The sequence below is a fragment of the Puma concolor genome, chromosome D2, assembly GCF_028749965.1.
Source record: "Puma concolor isolate L17-30 chromosome D2, mPumCon1.1.hap2, whole genome shotgun sequence".
NCBI classification, from domain to species: domain Eukaryota; kingdom Metazoa; phylum Chordata; class Mammalia; order Carnivora; family Felidae; genus Puma; species Puma concolor.
In genome coordinates this window covers 13034050-13056070 of record NC_141677.1, presented here as the reverse complement: position 1 = coordinate 13056070, position 22021 = coordinate 13034050, and the positions used below count along the sequence as shown (strand labels likewise).

At 51.0% G+C, this 22021-nt stretch overlaps 1 protein-coding gene across 3 annotated transcripts in view; it reads right to left on the bottom strand.

Moving 5' to 3' along the window:
* Positions 1-19067, bottom strand: part of GNG4 (G protein subunit gamma 4) — a 70716-nt gene extending 51649 nt beyond the window's left edge. The window contains exon 1 of one of the 3 annotated variants that reach the window (XM_086679628.1): positions 18936-19067. The gene's annotated coding sequence lies outside the window, so the exon portion shown is untranslated. Of the gene's footprint in view, positions 1-18668; positions 18775-18935 lie in introns of those variants that run through there. The other 2 variants (XM_086679625.1, XM_086679627.1) reach the window with 2 other exon arrangements.
* Positions 19068-22021: the final 2954 nt, after the last annotated feature.

The window sequence follows — 22021 nt, the reverse complement described above, 5'->3', positions numbered from 1 at the left end:
GAACCCATGAAAGACTGTCTCACCCTCTCGTGCTAACGCAAGCCAGGAGTTCAAAGTCAAGCCCCTGGTCGTGTATCATTCAGAGAATCCACGAGCCTTCAAGAAATGAAGGTGCATGGGGTGCATGGGTGGCTCAGTCAGTTTAGCATCTGACTTCGGCTCAGGTCATGATCTCAACAGTTCATGAGTTCAAGCCCTGCATCGGGCTCTGCTGACAGCTCAGAGCATGGAGCCTACTTAGGATTCTGTCTCCCTCACTCTCTGGCCCTCCCCTGCTTGTGCTCTCTCTCTCTCTCTCTCTCTCTCTCTCTCTCATGCTCTGTCTTCCCAAAATAAATAAACATTAAAAAAAAAAAAAAAGAACTGCAATGTGCAGAAGAGCCAGTTAAACGTTATGTGGAGGGTCCAACAGCAAGGCTTGGGTCACTTGTATCTTGTTCGATTAGTGGATCAACGTGGTCTTGGGTCCTGCAGTGAAGAAATATCTTTTTGAAAAGAATCTGCCACTCAAAGCCTTGCTGGTCATGGATAATGCTCCTACTCATCCTCCAGGCTTTGAGGATGACTTACTGGAGGAGCTCGAGTTCATCGTCAAGTTCCTTCCTCCCAACACCACTCCGATCCTCTAGGCCATGGACCAGCTGGTCATTTTGTACTTTAAAAAGCTTTACGCCAGAGCATTGTTTCAGCGATGCTTCGAGGTGACCGAAGGAACAAACCTTTCCCTCTGAGGGTTTTGGAAAAGTCATTTCCACATCGTGAACTGCCTCAAGATCATCAACAGAGCATGGGATGGGGTCACCAAGAGAACCCTCAATTCTGCTTGGAGAAAACTGTGGCCTGATTATGCTCTTGGGCATGACGTAGAGGGGCTTGCTCATGAACGGGAGCCACCAGTTGTCGATGAGATTGTGTCCTTGGGGAAGACCAGGGGACTGGAGGTGAATGAGGATGACATTTGGGAGCTGGTGGAGACACATGGCCTGGAGCTGACCACCGACACACTGCCGGATCTGCATCGCAAGCAACCCCAAGAGGTTACGGAGGAGATCTCGTCTGCAGGGGTGGGGGGGGGGTGGGGGGGAAGGCAGAGGAATCCCTCACTTCGAACGAGATTAGGGAGAGGTGTAAAATGTGGGAAACAGTGCAAATTGTATAGAAAAGCACCACCCAAATAAGGCCGTAGCAGTGCAAGCAATGAACTTGTTTAACGACAATGCAATGTCACATTTCCTCAAAATCCTCAAAAGGAGGCAAAAGCAAGTGTCATTGGATAGTTTCCTTATTAAAGTCGCACAGAAAAGAAAAAGATTCCATTGAGTCAATCCACAGCAATGATTCCGTTAGCGATAGTGAAACTTGTCCTACACAATCACCCTCCTCCGTCTTGTCTCCCTCACACCAGCCACGGAGGTTTTCAAAGGTAAGTGGAATTAATTAATTTCTTTTTCTATACATGCTGTATTTTCTTTATCATTTTAAATTATGTTACAGTATTGTCATCATTTTTATGTGAATATTTTTGGACTGTGGAATGAATCATCTGAGTTTCCATTTCTTATGGGGAAATTCACCTTGATATACAAGTGCTTTGGATTACAAGCATGTTTCTGGAACGAATTATACTTGCAAACCAAGGTTTATTGTAATTCCGATCCAAACCTAGAGTTGGCTGCCTGAGTTTACTCTTTGGTGCCTGGAATGTTTCTACACTCATCATTTGCTTTCATTATTTTATTTATTCACCACCCCAACTCTTCCTGATAAAAGCTGCTTTACACATTTTCAGGGTCTCATTCAGATGCTACTACCCTCTCAAACAAAAGTGTCTTGACCTGGCTTGCCGCCTTGGTCCCTGGAGCTGAGCCCCACCCTCCATCACTGTGATGCTTCTAGACTTTTTATCGTCCTCAACATCTTAGACTTTGTACTCTGGTATTCAAACAACGGTGCTTGTATATTTTCTTCCTTTCTAGACTGCCAGCTCTTTTGAGAATAGGGAATTTTTAGGCTCATTTTTATAACCTCAGGGAAGATGGGAGTTTTCCACTTAGTACATATTTAATGAATTGAATTGAATGAAAAAACAAAAAACAAACAAACAACTCAGCATCACTCCTTTCTCTGAATCAATACCTCAGGAACAGAAATGATGATGGCCTATCCAGAGTCAAATTTCCTCACCTGCAAGGACTCCAGGTCTCAGTAATCCTTTCTTTATTATAATTTTTTTAATGTTTATTTTTGAGAGAGAGAGAGGAAGACACAGGGTCCAAAGCAGGTTCCAGGCTCTGAACTGTCAGCACAGAGCCCGACGTAGGGCTTGAACCCACGAACCATGAGATCATGACCCGAGCCGAGGTCTGATGCTCAACCAACTGAGCCACCCAGGCGTCCCAAGGTCTCAGTAATTCTTTTGAAGGATGTTTATTTCCAAAAGGAATCAACCTAGTTTTCTTCCTCCCTAATTATGTGCTCATTATAAAATATCCAAACTCTACAGGAAAATATAAAGTTAAAATCACCTGTAAGTTAAATCGTTTCAGTAAGACAATAAAGATTTTTGTTTATGTTTTCTTTAATTTCATTCCATGAAAAAAACCCAAAGTAGTTCTAATACTAATGACTCCCTTAAAAAAGTCAGTATTCAGTGGAGGAATTTCCAAATTGTTTTGTATTATGGAATATTTCAGACATATAATGCAATTGAGAGAATAATACATGACACACCCTGGTCTCTCTACCACCCAGCTTATCAAATAAAACAAAAATATGTGGGTGAGGTGCCCTGGGACCTCTCCCCAGCAATCTCTCTTCTGAAGTCAGTTTATTATTCCTACACATCTTCAGACTTTTTAAAACATATGTACGTATCTCTAAGCAATACGGAGAATTATTTCCTATTTAAAAGTATTGTTAGGGGCGCCTGGGTGGCTCAGTCAGTTGAGCGTCGAACTCTTGATTTCAGCCTAGGTCATGATCTATTGGTTCATGTGTTTGAGCCCTGAGTTGGGCTCTGTGCTGACAGTGTGGAGACTGCTTGGGATTCTTTCTCCCTCTCTCTCTTCCCCTCTCCCGCTCGGGCTCTCTTTCTCAAAATAAACATCCAAAAAAAAAAAAAAAAAGTATCTGTAGATGGGATACTATATTTACCCTCCTGAACTGTTTTCCGGAGCAGTTCACTGACACACTGTTCCACTGTTATTTATTCTCCCCCCCCCCCCCCACCATTTATCTTTTGTCCTGTTGATGCAGAACTGGTTATTTCCCGTAGTTTGTTATCTTGTACGATAACGTGATGAATGGATCTCTCGAGCAAGGATTGCTGTGGGGGGCACACTAGGAGTAGAAGTGATTGGTATCACCTTACATGCACTCTTCACTTTTACTCTCCCCTTTCCAATTAAACAGGACAAGAGTAAGATGTTTGAGGCCCCCATTCATTTGGCATTAGCTTCACATAAATCAAGCACAAGCTCGTAGAAGACATCGCCACTCTTTATTCAAGAAACTTAAATTTTAAAATTTCGAAAAGATCCTCAAATCACCGGCACCTGCAAGCTGTCAGACACACCCCTTCAGAAGAGGGTAAGCACTGGACTGTGCTGTTGGGGACAGCGGCCCGTGGTCAGTGGCGACCAGCAGATGGGTGCCGTGGCTGTGTCATCACAGAAGCCCTGTCGAGGCGGGGCAGCCCAGGGCAGGTGTTGGGTTCATCCTGGGAACTCTGGTGCGAGGACAGGGTTTGGAAGGTGCCGGTCGGCGTGGCCCGACATGCCAGTTCAAGGCCCCAGTGGGTCTGTCTGTCATAAACAAGGGCCACCCCCCGAGCGGTGTGGGCGCAGCTCGGCACTTCTCAGGGAGCGTGGCCCTCAGACGTGAGGGACACATCCTACAGGGGAGGAGCTCAGAACCGCTGTCATGGCCAGTCATCTGGCGCTCTGTGGACGGGAGCCTCTGTCAACCGACATCCTGGAAGAGGCAGTCCGGGGGTGTGAGCATCAGGACTCTCAAGTGACTTCTGACCTGACCCTGTTTACACGTCCAGCATCACTCCTTGCTTCTACTTCTTCTAAAAGTGGTGATACAGGAATTAATCCTCAGCTAACCAAACGATGGCACAGACTGACAGGAAAACTTCATTCTGGGACGATATCACATCAGAGTTTAAAACAACCCTGGAGACGACCCCGAGGACCACGAGCAGAGGGTCAGCAGCCGTGTGTGAGGCATGTGGTTTCCCAGCTGGATGACGCCCGGCACAGGGCAGGGCTTCGTTTACGGACTTTTCATCTTTGTGCCAAGACTGAGCGAACGGAATCTGCCAGAGCTGAATTGGAGAATCCTCCTTCAAGTCCAGCTGGAGCAGCCAGAATGTTCCAATGCTCCTTGTGAGATGAACTCTAGAATGTTCTGAGGCTCCTTGGGAGATGAACTCCTGGGGAAAAGTTTTTTTTTTTTTTTTTTTTTTTTTTCCAGATAGGAAGTGTGGATGAGAAGCCAGGACACTGGCTTCTAATCCTATTTCTGTATTTGATTTACTTGTCTGACTTTGAGCAAGTTTCTATCTCTGCATTTGGGGGGGTTTCCCTTTGTAACAATGTGATCCTCTTGTCCCAAAAAGATTGGAGCCAAGCATGATGCCTCAGGTGGGAACAAAACCAGTAAGACAACTTAACCAATTCATCAAATATTAGACACTGTGGGGCGCCTGGATGGCTCAGGTCATGATCTCATGGTTTGTGAATTTGAGCCCCGTGTCAGGCTTACTGCTGTCAGCACAAAGCCTGCTTTGGATCCTGTGTCCCCGCGCCCCATCTCAGCCCCTCCCCTGCTCATGTGTGCGCACGCTCTCTGTCTCTCTCAAAAATAATATTAAAAATATTTTTTTAATGTTTGTTTATTTTTGAGGCAGAAAGAGACAGAGCATGAGCAGGGGAGGGGCAGAGAAGGACAGAGACACAGAACCTGAAGCAGACGCCAGGCTCCGAGCTGTCAGCAAAGAGCCTGATATGGGGCTCAAACTCACAGACCGTGAGATCACGACCTGAGCCAAAGTCAGGTGCTTAACCGACTGAGCCACCCAGGCGCTCCTCAAAAATACACATTAAAAAAGATATATTGGACATTGTCACCTGACTTTCTGAGCTAAAACCTTAATGGCTTGATCGTGAAGGAAAAAATGAGCAAACAAAGGAAACCATTCTAGTTTAGAAGAACTTATGACCAATGAACACTTAGACAGTTGTTTCTAAAAGACAAAGGAAGGCTGCCATCAAAGGCTGTCACCCACGAACACTGCTGATCACTGGTTACAAACGTTAACAGGATTTCTCCAAGGTGTATATTCACACTTTGCAGACAGACCGATTTGTGTTGCTCAAGTGAACTATGCATGGAGGGGAATTTTTTAGCAGTAGTGAAAAAAACCAGAACAAAACAGGACACACGAAATAAGCATGCAAGTGACCTGGATTTTTTCCAGGAAAAAAGATGCAGAGTCCGACGTGAGTTTTTCTTTAACGTGTTGGCGGCTTGCTGGTGACCTCTGCAGAGTCGTTGTCCATGATGAACTGTCCCTAAGTGGTACAGGTGATGGTGGTGAGTGGCAGGGTGGAGGCTGGAGGTGAGCAGAGAGAAGTTCTGCTTTTTCCAGGGCCCCAGGAAGCCCCAGACCACTGATTGGTGGAGCCGATCCGACCTATGCCAGCCACGCCCCACCCCTACATGAAGCACCTGAAATGATGTGGACCGTGGTGGGAAATCCCTGAACAACGTGTGAGCAAGAGAGTCTACAGGGGCGGGGGGGGGGGGGGGGGGGTAGGCGGGGACTGGCTCTGGCTATTTCTCCTTTGAACCAGAAGTCAGCCAGTTGTTGGGAAGAGGCACTTTGAGATGGGGAAAGTCTAATCAAGATAATAAGGCTATAACCAGCAGGAAAAATGTAGCCGTGGTCCAGCTCACCTCAAAGTCTCTGTAAGACTGCAAAGACAAGTATCCAAATCTGAGACGCGGATAAAATGAAGCTCTGGTCCAAATGCAGGAAGGAGACTTCCTACCAGTCCCACCAATCACTAAGTGGTCGCCACTTTGCCAGGGAGGGTGGGGGACAAACAGCCAGTCTCAGAACGGCCCTCTATACCTACACAGGGAGGACCCATCCTCTGGAAATTCTCCACCCAGTGCCCCGTGGCAGGAGCAATGCTGCTTAGTGATTCTTCCTGCTCTGAACCCAGCAGCTGATAAAGGAAGGCAATGTGGACAAAGGCAGAGAAGAAATACATTTATGGTATATTTAGAAAATTTACCGTAACATTTGTTAACAAACCACAGAGTACTGAAAAGAGAAAGGATTCCACAGACCAGGGCTCCAAAGGTTTTAAAGCATAAAAGTCCTTTTTTTTTTTTTTTTAAGTTATTTAATTTGAGAAAGAGAGAGAGAGAGAAAAAGTATGAGCAGGGGAGGGGCGGGGAGAGAGGAGAGAGCGAGAATTCCAAGCAGGCTCCACACCGTGAGCTTGGAGCCCTCCAGATGTGGGGCCTGAACTCACAACTGTGATATCATGAACTGAGCTGAAGACAGACACTTACTTAACTGACTGAGCCACCCAGGCACCCCTAAAGGTTCCTTCTAAAATAAAAAAAAAAAATGCAGTGTCCCTATGGCAGTACTTTTAATATCTATTGACTCAGAAGACATACAGTGATATAAAGAATTCAGTAATACACTAACATTCATTTTATCTTACTGACCTCAAGGACATCTATGCACACTTGCAAATCAGCAGTAGACAAGCACGTGACATTCTGTATTGAGTCTACACAGGGTTCCTGGGCTGGACCTGCCTTCAAGGACCTCGTGTAGTAGTTCTGGGTACCACTTGGAGGAAGCTGAAGGCTGGGAGAGGGAAGGTAATGTAACCCCACTTGAACCAGCCAGTGGTCCTCTCTACTGGGGGACTCTGGGGTCTTTCCTTGGGGTCTTTCCTTGGGGTCTTTCCTTCTCTACTGCCAGGGGTCCTCTCTCTGGGGGACCCTGGGGTCTTTCCTTGCATGAAGTGGGTAAGCCCAGACTAGGGTGGGGAGAAACCAGCTCTGTGTGCAGTGACAGAATATTCTGATGGACAGGTCTGTGCTTTCTCTCCGTGCTCCCTTGTACCTAACCCTTCCTCAGCCAGCCAGACACATCCATGTTGCCTCGGGGGGAACTTGGATTATTAAAGTAGGGCTAGAAAGACAAAGAAGTATTATGCTTTTTTCCTTCAAAGTAGGTTCTGAAAGCCCTTGCTTCAGGAACAAGTTTTGGATGCCAACGCTTTTGATTTATAAGAGAGGAAGGCTTGCAGAAAGGGAGGGCTCCAAAGATACCTAGGGAAAAACACCTCAGAAAGGCCAGGATTGACCTGTCCCTAGGACACCTGTGTTGGGAGAGGCATGACGAGCGGTACAGAAGAACCCAGGAGGCTGGAGGACCCGTGTGTAGGGAGAGCAGTGAACACTGAGAAGCAGGCCTGCACCTGCCTTGTCTTTATCACACTGGGAGCCCATGCTTGCTAGAACCTTGTGGCCACTCAGGGGCACGTCATGCATGCTAAGGCCATGTTCTCTGAGGGCCTCTCGCCAGCAGACCTGCATATGGCCGTGGGTCCTCCGCAGGATGCCTGCCTGTGCCCCGAGGCAGACTATCCCATAGGACATCCTCATGTCGAAGACCCAGGGAATCTCATGCACTCCCCTCCAGAGGGTGGACGCCCCAGCATCTTGTTCCTGTACTTGGGAGGGGCACATCTGACCATCCAGAGGATGGTACCCTATTTCCCGATAAGGGCATTTGGGGCCATTTTTGCCCCCTAAGAGGCAATAGAATGCAATAGAAAAAGCGTGGAAGCCCCGAGTTTGCATCTGGCTCTGCCGTGTTCCACAGCCAAAGTGTCAAGACTCAGTTTCTCATTCAAGAATGGGGAGAAAACTTCACACCTCCTGCTGTTTCTGAAAAGATCAAGTGGACAGGTGACATGAAGGCTTTCAGGGAGCTATAAAATGCGAATCAACTGTTAGCCACCGCTCCTTTGAAAATCTAAGCACTGCCTGTAAAATACTTGGACCACATATTAAGCAGACATATCTGGAGTAGCGGTTTCAGGTAAGGTTTATTGTGCCTAATATTTTTTTTTAAACTTGGAACACTGTCTTAAAATTCTTCTGACCACTTATTTCAGTCAAAGACCGAGGGATAGGGATGTGTTATATGAAAGAACTCTTGAGATAAAGAATTGTTTCTATGGAAGAATGAGAATGAATCAAATAAGTCTGAGATAGAAAGAGATGTTTGGAGAGAGGAGGACCTTAAACGCATAAGGATGCTGTGCTCAACCACAGTCTCTCCTTAATTACCCGGCCATAAAGGAGCCTTAAAACTATGTGATAATGGAGAAAGGCAGGGTTTCCATCAGCACACAGCTCAGTGTGTACCTGCGTCCAGGGGAGCTGGGTAAGCAGGGACAGGGAGCTGGCTTCACTTCCAGTGAGCACTCGCCGTCAGCACGGACACGAGGCAGAGAGGCCACGGAGGCCACCCCTCCACTCGGCCAAGAAGGGCCCAAGATCCAGCTCCTGTCTGCCCACCCTGTCGGGGCCATCTTCTGATGCTTCCGGTCCCCCGACAACCCGTGAGGCAGGACACAGGCAAGAGCAGGCAAGTGCAGGACCTGAAGCCAAAAGGCTGAACTTTGAATCCTGGGTCTGCTCCTTGCTGGCTACGTAACTCTTTGGGCACATTACTTAACCTCTTGCTCTCTCCAGTTGCAAAGTGGGAAGAGCCACGGTTGGTACTAGTTTCCTTTTGCTGCTGCAACAAATTACAACAGACTTACAGTTTAAACAACACAAATTTGTTATTTGAGAGCAGCGGGTGTTTGAAAGTGCACAGTGGCAGGAGGGCTCCTGGAGGCTCCGGGGAGAGTCTGTTTCCTTGCATTTTCCGGCTTCTGGTGGCTGCCTGCACGCCTCGCTCACAGCTCTTCCTCCAACTTCAAAGCCAGCAGCCTAGCATGGTCCAATCCCTCTGACACTCCCATCCTTTTATAAGGACATTGAGCGGGCTGGGGGGAGCCCAACGTGGGGCTCCATCCCCCGACCCTGAAATCAGGACCTAAGCCAAAACCAAGGAGAGTGAGATGCTTACCCGACTGAGCCACCCAGACGCCCCTGCATCTCAAGATTCTTAATCACATCTGCAAAGTCTCTTTTGCTCTGTAAGGTAACATATCCACAGGTTCTGGTGTGGCCATCTTCGGGGGGGGGGGCATTATTTTTCCTACAACAATAGTTGTCAAGGAATAAATACTTAATATAAGACACTTAGAGCCTGGCTTTAGTAAGCACACAATATGTGTTAGTTGCTGTTATTATTATTTGCCTGGGCAAAACCTCTCAGCCTTGAAAGTCTTCCCCGTTCAATAGCTGTGACCCAACCCTTTCATCTGGCCAACTCCCGAGACCTCCTTCTGGAAGCCTCTCCTGACCTAGACTGGGTTGGGGGTCCTGCTGGATTCAGGTTCTTAATTTTGTGTTGTGTTTTAATCATCCATTTCTTCCAGTAGCTTGTAAATTCTTTAAGACCTGAGACCTCTGTTTTACTCATGTCTGTGTTCCTGCCTGCTGGCACAGTAGCACTTACTCAAGGACGAAGGGCCCTTCCTGACTCCCTGGCAAGCGAGGGTGGATGCTGGTTCACGAGCTCCCAGGGGTGCTCAGAACCGTGGAGCTCCTGCATCCTGCCACAGGGGAGCCAAGGGGATTGGAGGGGCGGGGCGGGGGGAGTCTGTATTTTGGGGTCATCGTGCTCTGCACAGACGCAGTTCTTTAGGGCAAACGGCTGGTTTCCCCATCAGTGAAGCACTCTTGCGAAAAGCGGGGAAAGATCCATGCGCTCAGCCTGGAAAGGAAAGCTGGGCTCCTGCAGGTGTCTCGGTCTCATGGTGTTTGTGGAAAGTCACTGTCACACAGTCCCAAGGGGGGTGGGGGTGGGGCAGGCTGGCACAGGAGACGGTCTGGAAAGGCTCAGCTAGTTTGGGTTTTCTGATACATGGAAGGACGACCCGAGAAGTCATCTGCTTTGGTGGTTTATAAGACTTAAAACAGATTCCCTGGCCCTGGCTCAGAACTGCCGAGTAAGAATGTCCAGGGGTGAGGTGGTATTTCTGCAAACTACCCAAAGTCATTCTGCTATGCCGCCAGGTTGGGGAGCCACTGATGGATCTTCCCCGAATTTTCCAGACAAGCCTGTGCTACAAATACATGGTTCCGAAAACAAGTGCATAAAACCGGAAGGCACGGCCAGTGCGGCCCATCGTTACGCAAACGTGCTCTTTACCCACCGGGCCACACAGCACGAATACCCAGCTGTGTCTTCTAACCTACCTGGATCTCCTTCCTCTGGTTAGCCCCCAGGTCTTCAAGAAGTGGGGGTCTTTGATGTGGCCTGTGAGGGGCGCCCTCTAAGGTGACGCCACTCCTCATGGGCTCAAACTCTCTACTGCTTGCACTCGGCACCTGGTGCATCTGGAGCCACTCGGCTCACCAGGCCAGTTGCCGGAGCGGTGGGCATCCACAAAACAGGGAGAGCCTCGTGCTGTGCGTTATTTTGCCACGCGTCTCTTCCTCCGCCTTGAGTTATACTACCAAACGCTCCTTTTTGTAAAATGCAGCTTCCTCACAGGCTGGGGGTGGGGGAGGAGACAAGGGGAGAAGACCCCTGCCCTGTCAAGGAAGGCAGCTGGGCGTGAATAATCTGTGGGTCAATCACACGTTCACCTGCTTCAACTTTCCTTGCCTCCACACGCACGACACAAGTTCAATTCATGGCCTTGATCTTGGTCTTAATCTTGGATCCATACTGAGTCCTTCCATAAGCAGCTTATTTAAAATCTACAATGGCCCTTCCCTGGAGTTCTTTCTTTATCTCCCTTCCTTGTTCTAGTTTTCTCCCCAGCATTCACTCACATCTTAAATGCTTACTTATTAACTTACGCATTGAAATTACCTTTGATTTTCAGGCTTATTATTACTGGCCTGATCCTTCTACCAGAATGTAAATTCTATGAGCGCAGGGATATTTTTTGTCTTCCCCTCCGCTGCCCACTGATGGTTCCCCCAGCACGTCAAAAGTACAGCAAGGAAAAGCCAGTCGGACAGACAGAGTGAGGAACTGTGAGGAAAAAAGACAGAAAACCCCACCACGGGGCGCATTTCACAGCGGACAGAGGTCCAACGAGAAGGCAGAGCAGGAAGAACCAGGGGAAAGCCGAGAGAGGCTGGGGGCCCTGGAGCAACGCGTCAGTTGCCATGGTTACTGTGAAGGAAGGCCTGGGCCCTGCCCTCCCGCCTCAGGCCGCCGGAGCTGGGGGGTAGGTAGAGGGTGACCAGGTTTGGCAGAAGCATAAAACAAAAACTCACCCTGGGAGAGGCACGCTCTCACCGAAGGCTAATAAACTGTAATCCCCGCCATCCACATGCGGCGGGAGGCGGTGCGGTGGGCATCGGATCAAATTCGCGAGCGTTAGGGGGACAAAGAGATCATAAACAAGAGACAGAGCTGTGCCTGGACACAGAAAGAATGAGTCATCCAGGGGAGCGTGGTGGTGGCGGCAGCTGGCTGTGGCCTCCCAGAGACTGGCAGCCGAGCAGCGTCAGGGGCCGCCGGCCAGGCGGTCCCTTCCGAGGGAGGCCAACACGTGTAAACCTGCGGCAGAAAGAGCCTGCATTTCACAGCATCGTTTTTGTGTCGGCCCAAACTTCACATCTGTTCTCTGAAGCCTCCCTACTGTGTCTACCATGACTCAGAACCCCCCACCCCACCCCGGGGCTGTCTCCCCTGGCCCCTGCATGGCTACCTGACCCCCCACCCCCACCCTGGGCTGTCTCCCTTGCCCTCCCCCGCCCCTCGCATGGCTACCTGGCTCCCAGCCCCTCTCTGCCATAAGCCGGCCTTCTGTTCCACGTGGGCGGGACCTCCTCACCTGCCACGTCTCACTCTCTCTCCCCACGTGCCCAGCCCGCTCCCCCCTTCCACTCACTAAACCAGGTCATGTTGTCACCCCGGGCCACCCAGGCGCAGGCCTCTCCCTGCCCCGCCCCCCCACCTCTGGTCAGACAGCAGTGCCGACTGATGCGAGGGCCTGGGCATCCTGGGGCCAACTGCAGCCGAATCTTAACGCCCCACATCTCCAGCCTTCCTCCTCTGACCTGCCCCACACAGGGGGGCCCCCCCGCTGAATCCCGCCTCTGCTGAACAACTGCCCAGGATCCCCACTGGTCCCAGAACAGACTCCCACAGCTCAGTTGACAGTCCTAACTGGGCTCGGGACACCTTTTCCTCTTCTCCGCCTGCACACCCCCAACTCTGAGCCTCTGCACATGCTGGTCCCTCTGCCTGGAAAGCCCTTGCTCACTTGTGTGGGTTGGAAAAAATCTCGCTCAGCTTTCCGGGGCCTCGGCTGTCAGGCCCTTCCTGCAAGCGCTGCTCTCGGGAGGAATGAATGTTCCTGTTATCACCGCTCGCCCAGCACGGCTGTCACGGCATTAATCCAGGGGCAGACGGGTTGTTTTCACACCTCTATCCCTCCTAGATTATGAGTACTCTCAGGTCCTTATTCATCCTTAAATTGTCAGTGCCTGAAATACCTGCTCACACGTTCATTAAATGAACGTCTTAGAAACACATGGCTTCTGCACAATCTCGTAGGAACGTATCTACGGCTCTGAGTCACACACATGCACGGAAAGGGTCCTTCCGCCGTGTCCCCCGATGAAGATGGCTTACAGCAGTAACGCATAGGAAAACCAGGGACAGGCAGGCAACCCCGGGAAGCCAGGTCATGGCGTGGATCGGCGGACCTCTGCGATGACAAATCCCGTGACAAAGACAGTTTCTGCCTAGTAAAAAAGCGTGCCTGGGTCCAGGCCAACGACTTAGTTCCGCTGCTGCTGACTATGGCGAAGTTCTAGCGCGAGGAGAGGGTTTGGAGAGAAGCTGGGAGGAATCTGACCCGTCAGGAGGGACAGCGGACCTGGGGTGTGAGGGCTGCTACTCCTGATGCAGGACACACAGGGCTTGTGTCCAGTCTCTTTGCAGCAGTTCTGAGAATGCAGAGCCCCAGAAAGATTGCACTGCAGTGCGGACACAGCAAGCCCAGAAAGATCGGCAGGAAAGAGCCCCAAGCTCCCCAATTCTGCAAGGTCAACCACCTGGGGGAGAACAGCACCGACACACCAAGCTCTGACTGGAAGGGGCAATGAGGTGAAGCCACTCAAGACAGGGACAGGGTAACAGGGTGGTGGACCCAGAGTGGGGTCTACCCGGGTACCCAGAGTGAGCAGAAGGCTCCAGTGACCGTATCTCTGCTAGGTAAAATTCAGCTGAAGAAGAGACTACGTGATGCTAACGAAGGCCAATTTACGTATCTATACCTCACCTTGTTCCAGAAAAAATTCGGCGGCTGACATCACTGTCACTGTCCCTCTGTTACTTTCCTTAAGGTTCAAAGCTTTCGGATTCTCCACTCAGGCTCTGTCATCGTCCGCTCTTGGCCACACTCCATACTCACCACTGCCCTTAAGTTCAGGAGCTTGTGTCTTTCCATCCTCATGACACCTGCTTCCTCTTCTATGTACCATTAAACATACACTTGTACTCTCACATCATCTGTCTCTTTAACCAGGACGGAGCCCTCCCTCATCCATGTGGCCCCACAGGTGTCAGGGGTAAACAAACATCTCCAGACCCCTGGAGCCCCATGGTTGTAAGTGAAGTTAACCGGGGTTCAGGGAAAACAGAATTTTCCCCAAATTAATGAACAGAAACTAAAACCAAATAGGGGTTCTCACGCTTGTTCGGCATAACACAGGATTGGGACTCCAGCCTCCACCAAGGAAAGGTCCCGCTGGCAATCTTGAAGGAGGTTCAGATCATAACACCCCCAAATGTGCCACTTTGGCATAAGGGCTGTTTGGAGCGGAAGGCAATTAAGAAACAGCAGACACAGAAGGAATTCTCCAGCCTCGCCCTTTCCACCTAAAAGCAAGACATGCATTTCCTTTTGTGAAGGTGTTCTTGCCTTCCATCTCCCACACTAGAAGGAAGAAAATCACCATTATCACTGGAGAGAGAACGTTGGCACCAAGATGTATCAGCACAAGGAAATCTTGCTGAAGTACCTCTTATCTTCTATAAGTTTTTTTCCATGTATTTATCTTCCCACAATTTACTGCCCCTAGAACCCCTAACCCCTTTTTTCCTTTGTCTTGTCACTTTCCCATAACTCATCTCCCTTTGTTAAAACAGTATATAAGCTCTCAGGCCTAACTGCTTCTTCCGGTTTTTCTTCTTTCCTGTGAAGCTCCTGTGTGCATGTAGAACAAACTTTTTCTCCCGTTAATTTGGCTCTTTTCTCCTGTTAATCTCTCCTGTTGTCAGTTTAATTCACAGGCCCCAGTCACTAAATCTAAAAGGCTGGAGGAAAAGCTTTTTTTTCCTTCTGGCCATATTAGAATGGGTTCTGCTGTTTGACCTGGAAAGCAGACCCTGCTGTATGAGGAGTGTGCAGTGGGGTAGTCAGCAAATGCAGGCTGTCCCAGCCTATATGCTGCCGGATCTCTGTCCCCCCTGCGTCCAACATCCCGGGGACCAAGGATGAAGCACTATCACCCACTGTCTGCCATCCCTGTCTCTGCCTCTCCAACAGTTTCCAGAACCTGAGCCACAGAGCCGGCTGGGCCACTGCTGAGGCCGCCTTCAGCAACTTCCATACGCGGCTCTGCTTTCTACCCTCTTTCAATATTCCCTTGCTTTTTCCTTTCTGTTTCAAATTCCATTTCTCCTACGTGGACCTTCACTCTCACACAGTGCTTTTGGTAAAGATCTCTCAATTTTAATATTTGTGTGATAACCGTAAGTAAATACAGTCCAATTTGGGTGGCAGGCCTATGGCGACACATATATTTTTCATATCAACACCTTGTGCTGTGGTTGTAAAGATGTTCTAATATGAATTTTGGGAGCAAAATATAAATGCTTCCCTTTTTCCTACTGCGATCTCCCTGCCCCTCTTCCTTCGGTGGTGACCCTAGGCAAAGGGGTAGAAGAGAAGCCCCCACAGTAGCAAATTAGACATGAAAGCCAGGAGGAAACACAGGCACTAAGGAGAACTGCAGACAAGCACAAACCAGGTGTGGGTTAGTAGACCCAGGGTGGTTGCTCGTGTTGTGCACGCGATCACTGGCGGGGGAACCCACCTGGCCCCAGAGGGATGCTTACAGCATTTCTTCTACCTCTTCTTCCTCAGCCTCTCAGCACACACCCCGCTAGGGCGAGCCAACCCAGCCACCCAGGGTGAAGTGGTTAGAGAAATCCAAGAGAGGAAGAAATCCGCTCTTTTGTCAAGAGAGCGCATGCGTCGTCCCTGGGCGTGGCTCTCCACGCACGCCACCGTTTCTTCTCTTCCAGTTGTCTCAACGGCTCCCCCTTCGTATTTGTATAAGCTTTTCCTTGGTCACCACCACCCACCGAACACCCTGCCATGACACTCCTGGACAGTTTTTGTTTGTTCTGCTAAAGAGAAACCTTGCGGGTATGGCGCGAAGGTTACATGAGATCATCCATGTGACTCACGGACTCGAAGCCTGGTCCTCCCTCGCTCCACCCCACGGCCCGCTAACCTGGGCTCCCTCCCGGGGATCGCCCTCTGAGGTTGGGCCATTGGTGACTTGCTTGCAGACACGCGGGAACCTCAAGGCTTCGGGGACCAGTGGCTTCTCCACAGCCACGTATATGTCCTTCCTCCTCCCAGGGTAGCAGAACCCACGCCACAAGCCCCGTGTGGGCAACACAGCCGCACTCCCCCCGTCCCGCAAGACCTGCCATTTGTCCGCTGGTTTCCACTAGGAAACTGGTTGCACACCCCCTGCCATTTAACCTAACAAAAGCTCCTTGACAATTAAAGCTCCAGCTAGCTTACTGAACAGATCCCCTCTCAAGTACCCATTGTTTCCTCTGCAGTGAGTTTTTTTTTTTTTTTTTCCTTCCGGCAGTAATTCTTGCCTCTACTTCCTTCCCTAAATGGAAATTGCATTTGCATTTTTCACTGATGATAATTTAAGTTATCTGGTTTATTCTTCATATGGTTGTAACCAACTGGTTAAAATCTTACAGGAGTATTATGCTAGTGTCTATATCACAATTGGCCTCCCTGTTTCTCTTTTCTGACACTCAGTTAGCTTCTCTGATTTTCAGTTAAAACACCCTTGCTGGCCACTGTTAAGAGGATGTTTTTGTAGTATTCCTGGTGTATCAAAGAAGTTAAATTTCAGGGCGCCTGGGTGGCTCAAGAGGTCGTTCTGACGCTTCATTTCAGCTCAGGCCGTGATCTCGAGTTTGACATCCTGCACTGACAGCCTGTTTGGGATTCTCTCTCTCCTCTCTCTCCCTCTCCCTCTGCCCCTCCCCTACTCTCTTTCTCTCATAATAAACAAACAAACAAACAAACAAACTTTTTAAAAAGTTATATGTCAGTTCCTGGTTTAAGAAAACCCAACAAATCATCTCTCTAGCTGTGTGATAATAAGTCTCTTTATGTCTATCATGTTTATTTACCAATGAAAATACCGAATAAAGGAGGGGGAAATCTGGGCGATTAGAGAATAGAATATGCTCCTAAGGGTATTCTCAGAACAAACCAGGTAATATCTTAAAGACACTGTTTCAAACTCCCATGAAGAAAAAGGGCAATTTGCTGACATGCGTTGTTGCATCATTAGGCATTCTCCCCTTTTCACGTAGAACAAAAATGAGTCAAGGTAAGAAAAATGTGATAGAGAGACATGCCTACAAATACAGAAGAGTGGTTTGTCTTGCAGAGTTCTGTCTTAGCCATGTGGCTGTCTTCCTCACGAAGCAATAGTTGTGTAGTGGTGACAGTGGTGGGAAGAAGTGGCATGATGCATGATCAGTCCTGAAGCCCCACCCCGACCTCCGGAACAACTATGGGGCACTTGCCACCCCAGGGCCCAGGGGGACGACAGGGCCCGAGAGCCCACCTAACGTTCTGCCGCTCCAAAGAATGTGCTGAGATGTGAGCAGCTTTGGAGACTGTCACTTTAGCTTTAAAAGCTGTAAAGTGCGTATGGGAAAAGCTTTTTCCTGGTTTCTCTGCTGTCTACTTGCACGAGAAATGTCACAGGCAAATGCCAAGCCAATCACTGGACTACTGGGAATGAGCCTTTTGCTGTGCTAGTTCTCAGCCAGCCAGACTTCATCCACAGGTTCCCTTTGGGCAATTTTATTTTAAGGAGGCTGAGGATTGGAGCCCTGTGCCGGCAAAGGGGCCAAGAGGAAGTCCATCCTCCGAAATAGTTATTTCAGCTTAATAACGCTGAGGTGAGACGCCCGGTTAACTAGCAGAGCATCACAATAAACTTTGTACTTACATTACCCCCTACAACATATTAAGTGCCGTATCCATCTTTTACCCAGACTGATAACCTAGTCAACTCCGCGCTCCAAAACTAATTCATAGTTTACGTCGTGTGTCTCAGGACCGAAAAAGGCTTTCCACTGAACATCTCAGTTGTTCCCACAGTAAGCGTTGTGCAGGGAACAGGGCCAGATCAGATGGCCGTGTGCCTCCCTTCCCCCGCAGCATGCGAAAATCAGGAAAAAGATTTCCCCAGAGCACCAAGGCGCCGGCCACAGAGCCCGGGGCCCCTCGCTGCTGCTCTGAGGCATTTACCGCTGAATTCTCCTGTCGCACTGTGGGAAGGAGGCCTCCCAGTGAGGACTCATGAGCAGATGACACGACTGACACGGTTTAATGGGCAACACCAGCGCAGCCCAGGAGGCCTTCTGCTGGGACTGAAAGGGCGGGCGCTGTGCCAGCCCGTACAGTCCTAGGAGCTAACGGAAAGAGACGAGGATCGGCAGCGGTGGGGAGCTGGGAAGAGGGTGGGAGACCCGGCGCCCATGATCCACTTTATCACTCGGTCAAACTTGAACATTTTTGAATTTCCTAACACCCTAGCCCAAAATACACGGAAACAAGCAAATCCTCCCAAATGAAGAAGTCTTCTCCAGCCACACCTCTGCCCGAACCCCCCCCCCCCCCCCCGCCTCACTCTCCCGTTATTATTTCTAAGGCAATTCAAACATTAAACCAAAGCTCCCCCAATGCCGCTGTGTGCGCGCGCTGCGGGCGCAGCCCGTTTCAGCACCAGCCTCGGGGGACAGACGCCATAAGGGAGGGGAAAACCAAACCCTCGTCTGGTCTACTGTCACCACCAGAACTGCTCTGGGGACAGGTGTCCCAGGGTAGTGCGAAATCGTGAGGGCTTCTTTAGGCACTCCACAAATAAAACACTTCCACAAATAAAACGACCAACTAGCCGCTCCAGCCCTTCCACTGCGGTCCTCTTCAACGGCAGGGAATGGCAAGCGTCCGTGACCTACATATGGAAAAGGGGTCTCGGGGAGCCTCCCCCCGCCTCAAGCCCCAGAGATCGGGAGACCCCGGGCACCGGGAGACCTCCCGTAAGCGTTCGGAGCGGTCGGTCCAAACCTGCGCTCGGGTTTGCCAACGGCCCGGCCCAGGGTCGTGGGTTCGAGGGGGCGCGCTCACCTGCCGGCGCCCCGCCGACGCCCACCTGCGCGGCAGCGCGAAGGCCGGCTCGCTGCGGGCGGCCAGGAGAAACAAGGTATTCGTTTCGCGTGCTGCCACGGACGGCAGGACCACACACGCACCGAGCCGCGTCTCCAGTTGCAGAGACTTTCCCGCCCGAGTTGCCTTCTGGCTTCTGGCTCGCCCCGGGCTCGCCGGAGCCGGGGCCGTGCCGTCCCTTCGCCACAGACGCACCGGGCCCGGCCCGCCGGCGGGGCGCCCACTTACCCGGAGCCGGGCGCGCGGGCCGAGGGCGCCGCTCACGCGCGGGCTTTGTCTCCGGCGCGGTGCTCGCGGGGGGCGGCCAGAGCGCGCGGCATCGCTCCTCGGCCGGGCGCGGGGCTGGGCGGGCGGGCTCCGGCTCCGGCTCCGCGCCCCGGCGCCCGCGCGCCTCGGCGCTCGCGGGCTCGCGGTGGAAAGGCGCGCCCCGCACCGCCCCCGGGGTCTCCGGGCCGCGTCAGCAGCCCCGCCCGGACAGGGGGAGGCTGGGGGCGGGGGTGCAGGGGGGCGAGGCCGTGCCCCGCGCGCGAGGGAAGTCACCCAGACCCAAAGTACTTCGGCCCGCTCACACCCGCCGTGCGGGGCTCCCGGGGCGCGTCCGGGTGCGGTGGGGTGCGGAGCGCCAGACCCCCGGACCCCGGCCGCCCTCCCGGCACGGTGGTCACGCCCACTCCGCGGCAGGGTCTCGCCCGGCGCCCGGGAGGGGCCGGGAAATCCCGCCCGCCGCCGCCGACGTCACTGGTGCGTCACCGGGGCTCCCGCGCCAGGGCTCCGCGCACTCCCCGCGCCCCCCGCCCCGCCGCGCTCGCCCCCCGCCCGCTCGCGCGCCCCCGGCCGGGCCCAGCACTGCGCCCGGAGCGCGCGCGTCGCCTGGCGGGGGGAGGGGCTGGGGGGGCGGGGCTGTGGCCGTGGGGTCGCGGTCCTCGCGGGGTTCCGGCACCTGAACCCCCGCGTCCGCCTCCCGGCCTGGAGGGTTAGTTCCGGGGACCAGCCACGCTGGGCGCGGCCAGTTTCCATCCGTCCCCAAAGAATCCGTAATATGCCTCCCAGTCCCCCAAAGGAGGGCAGTGAGTGGAGAAACGCTTGATACCTGCGAAAATTCACAGGGCATTGTCTCCCTTTCCGGGCGCAGGGTAACGCTGACGTCGCTAAGTGACGGGAAACGAAGGGCCCGCCGAGGCAGCCCACCCTTTGGGGACTGAGGGCGAGCCGCGGGCAGCCCCCATCGCGGGAACGACTTCCCGGTGTTCGTGGAGAGCAGAAGCGGTTCCCGCGGGGAAATCCAGGGCGACCCCTCGTTCCTTTTGAACTGTAAGCGTTTTGCGGTAGAGCTTTTTTAAGCCTCTTAATTATTATAGCCCTCCACCTCTGGGGGGGGGGGGAAACAGAGTAATTGCCGTCCATTTTCCGACTGCTGGTGAAATTGCGCAAAACGTTTGGAATAGAGAAGCAACAAAGATTTCCTTGGTAGGACGAGGAGGCCGATGTTAGTTCTTTTATAAAAACTATATAAAATCATGGCTGACAATTAGGAAATAAGTCTTGCACATCTGCCTTCGCCGCGCTCACCCACCAAACAGCAGCCACTCCTTGATGTAAATGACACCAGATCACTTGTTTCTTAGATCTCTGATCCCCACTGACTTGACATTTGCCCCAGACAAATGTGCGGCTTTGCTGACTCCGAGTGCCTGACAGAACGCGAATGCAGAGTTCAGAGGTGCCCACCTGGGGCCCGCGAACATCTCACAGCTTTTTTTTCACAGCTTGCAAGTGCCCATATGAGGCACAGAATCGAACGATGGTAAAAATGACTAAGCCTGTAAATGCACCTACAGCACTGACCTTTTTTTTTTTTTTCTTAAGTGAGAAAAGGTATATGGGTACTGCATTTAAAATTCAACAAATCGAAAACTGTACTATTTCCACCCCCAAATTTATTTCTCCTGCATTTCTCGCCTCAACAGCACGTCCTGCCCCCGCCCCGCCCAGGTGGTTGGCTAAGGCAGAATCCTGGTTTCCTATCCTCCCAACCCGCATCTCGACCAATCCGAAGGCATCAGTTGTAAGGGAAAGCAAGATCGACACTTGCCGGTACCTCCCTTCCTTGGTTTATCTTTCTGATTGATTACACCATCCCTTAAGGCTGGAGTATGCCCATTTTAAAGAAAAGGAAGAGAGTCAGTGGTTCCAGAGTGGATCCCAAGACCAGCATCAATGGCATCACCTGGGAACTTGTTAGAAATGCAAATTGTCAGGACCCACCCCAGCCCTCCTGAATTACAAACTCTGGGGAAGGGGCCCAGCAATCTGTTTTAAGCCCTCTGGGGAATTCTGATTCTAGCCCTCTTTGTTTATCACCCGAGACTACTGTAATCACCTACCATCTGGTTCTAGGACCCTGGACCCCCGACTTCCTTTCTCCCAGCTAATAGTCCTTGTTCTCAACTCTGTTGTCTGATGCCAATATGGAGGCGGCAGATTTCTTTGACTGGTGTTTACATGGTGGATCTTTCCCCATCCTTTTACGTTTAACCTGTGTCTTTATTCGTAAAGTAGGATCTCTATTCTTGAAGACAACACAGAGTTGGATCCTGTTTTGTAATTCAGCCTGACAAACTGAGCCTTTTCTTTTTATTAAAAAAAATTGTTTTTAACATTTATTTATTTTTGACACAGAGAGACAGAGTGTGAGGGGAGGGGCAGAGAGAGAGAGAGAGAGAGGCAGACACAGAATCCGAAGCAGGCTCCAGGCTCTGAGCTGTCTGCACAGAGCCTGACGTGGGGCTTGAACTTGCGAACCGCAAGACCATGACCTGAGCTGAAGTCTGACGCCCGACCGACTGAGCCACCCAGGTGGCCCTAGATTTGTTTTTCTCCAAATCCTTGAGCATTTGGAACGGGTTTATAATAGCTATTTTAATATGCTTAGAGGAATTATATCATTTCCTTCCTTTCTTGATATAGTCCTGTCAAATGACTTTTCTCCTGTTTTATGTCACATCTCCCTCTTTCTTGGCATGTTTAGTAATTTTTGAATTGGATGCTAGACATTGTAAATGTATGCTGTTGTATGCCTAGATTTTGTTGCTTTAAAGAATAGGGATTTTTTTTTTTCTGGTAGCCAGCTAAATTTCTTACCCATGATCCTTTGATATTTTCTCTAAAGACTTTTAACCTTTATTCTATGACTCTTCTGGGGTCTTCTTTGCATACCTTTATGTTCAGTGAACTCTTCCCCTCTGATTGGTCAGAACTGAAATGTCTCCCCGCCCACTATGAGCTCTGGGAATTGATCAGCTTGTAGCTCCCTG